We start from the raw sequence: 2,500 nt of genomic DNA on the forward strand, positions 1-2,500 counted from the left end.
CCGCGACCACTGCCGACGGCGTACCCGGTCCCAGACGCACCAGGTCATCCAGGGCCGAGAAGCGCGCGGCTGACCGCGGCAGACCGCCGAGGTGTCTCCAAATGGCTTCGTCGACAGCAGATGTAGTTTCTGGCGGGCGCTCAAGCTCCAGCGGAGAGGGTGGCTCCTCCGGCAGCGACTCCATGGCAGGTGGGTGGCGCAGTCCTTGCTGCGCTTGGTGTTCCCGCGTTAGCTCCCCCACGTATTCCCGCACCAGCGCCTTGTGCGCCGCCGTCCTCCTCCTGCACTTGATGGCGTCCAAGGTCCGGTGCGGAAACAAGGGTAGAAGCTCCTGGTTGGCGAACAAAGATTTGGAGTCACTCGCACAGACAAGCCTAGCCTCCGCCAGGGCGAGCTCCCGCATTTCCTCCTCCGCCCACCGAGCTCGCTTCCTGTCAGTGATGATGTCCGCATTTGCCGCTTCTGGATGGGCGCGGCGGCGGTGTTGTCCGAGCCCGATCTTGGTGCGGAACGCACGACTGCAGGTGCTACAGTGGTACCATGGGTCTTCAGTCTCTCCTACTTCAGGGACGGTTGGTGGGCTAGCAGTTGGGACAGTTGGGTCGGGTCCTTCAGCGGAAGGCCCGTTACCCGTATTTAAGAGAGTCATAGTTACTCCCGCCGTTTACCCGCGCTTGCTTGAATTTCTTCACGTTGACATTCAGAGCACTGGGCAGAAATCACATTGCGTCAACACCCGCTAGGGCCATCGCAATGCTTTGTTTTAATTAGACAGTCGGATTCCCCCAGTCCGTGCCAGTTCTGAGTTGATCGTTGAATGGCGGCCGAAGAGAATCCGCGCACCCGCGCGCCCCCGGAGGAGCACGCTAAGGCGGACGCGGCCTCGCAGCAAGGAAGATCCGTGGGAGGCCAAGGCACGGGACCGAGCTCGGATCCTGCGCGCAGGTTGAAGCACCGGGGCACGAACGCCGCGCAGGCGCGCGCATCCTGCACCGCCGGCCAGCACGAGGCCAACCAACGGCGAGAGCAGACCACGCCCGCGCTAAACGCCCGCACTTACCGGCACCCCTACGGCACTCACCTCGCCCAGGCCCGGCACGTTAGCGCTGACCCACTTCCCGACCAAGCCCGACACGCCCCGATCCTCAGAGCCAATCCTTATCCCGAAGTTACGGATCCAATTTGCCGACTTCCCTTACCTACATTATTCTATCGACTAGAGGCTCTTCACCTTGGAGACCTGCTGCGGATATGGGTACGAACCGGCGCGACACCTCCACGTGGCCCTCTCCCGGATTTTCAAGGTCCGAGGGGAAGATCGGGACACCGCCGCAACTGCGGTGCTCTTCGCGTTCCAAACCCTATCTCCCTGCTAGAGGATTCCAGGGAACTCGAACGCTCATGCAGAAAAGAAAACTCTTCCCCGATCTCCCGACGGCGTCTCCGGGTCCTTTTGGGTTACCCCGACGAGCATCTCTAAAAGAGGGGCCCGACTTGTATCGGTTCCGCTGCCGGGTTCCGGAATAGGAACCGGATTCCCTTTCGCCCAACGGGGGCCAGCACAAAGTGCATCATGCTATGACGGCCCCCATCAACATCGGATTTCTCCTAGGGCTTAGGATCGACTGACTCGTGTGCAACGGCTGTTCACACGAAACCCTTCTCCGCGTCAGCCCTCCAGGGCCTCGCTGGAGTATTTGCTACTACCACCAAGATCTGCACCGACGGCGGCTCCAGGCAGGCTCACGCCCAGACCCTTCTGCGCCCACCGCCGCGACCCTCCTACTCGTCAGGGCTTCGCGGCCGGCCGCAAGGACCGGCCATGACTGCCAGACTGACGGCCGAGTATAGGCACGACGCTTCAGCGCCATCCATTTTCAGGGCTAGTTGCTTCGGCAGGTGAGTTGTTACACACTCCTTAGCGGATTCCGACTTCCATGGCCACCGTCCTGCTGTCTTAAGCAACCAACGCCTTTCATGGTTTCCCATGAGCGTCGATTCGGGCGCCTTAACTCGGCGTTTGGTTCATCCCACAGCGCCAGTTCTGCTTACCAAAAGTGGCCCACTTGGCACTCCGATCCGAGTCGTTTGCTCGCGGCTTCAGCATATCAAGCAAGCCGGAGATCTCACCCATTTAAAGTTTGAGAATAGGTTGAGGTCGTTTCGGCCCCAAGGCCTCTAATCATTCGCTTTACCGGATGAGACTCGTACGAGCACCAGCTATCCTGAGGGAAACTTCGGAGGGAACCAGCTACTAGATGGTTCGATTAGTCTTTCGCCCCTATACCCAGCTCCGACGATCGATTTGCACGTCAGAATCGCTACGGACCTCCATCAGGGTTTCCCCTGACTTCGTCCTGGCCAGGCATAGTTCACCATCTTTCGGGTCCCAACGTGTACGCTCTAGGTGCGCCTCACCTCGCAATGAGGACGAGACGCCCCGGGAGTGCGGAGGCCGCCGCCCCGTGAAGGGCGGGGAAGCCCCATCCTCCCTCGGCCC

At 60.7% G+C, this 2,500-nt stretch overlaps 1 pseudogene; it reads right to left on the minus strand.

Moving 5' to 3' along the window:
• The window catches only part of LOC126151602 (large subunit ribosomal RNA), a 7,606-nt pseudogene that overhangs the window by 4,087 nt on the left and 1,019 nt on the right, over positions 1–2,500 (minus strand).

The sequence above is a fragment of the Schistocerca cancellata genome, unplaced genomic scaffold (genome assembly GCF_023864275.1).
Source record: "Schistocerca cancellata isolate TAMUIC-IGC-003103 unplaced genomic scaffold, iqSchCanc2.1 HiC_scaffold_1073, whole genome shotgun sequence".
Lineage (NCBI taxonomy): Eukaryota > Metazoa > Arthropoda > Insecta > Orthoptera > Acrididae > Schistocerca > Schistocerca cancellata.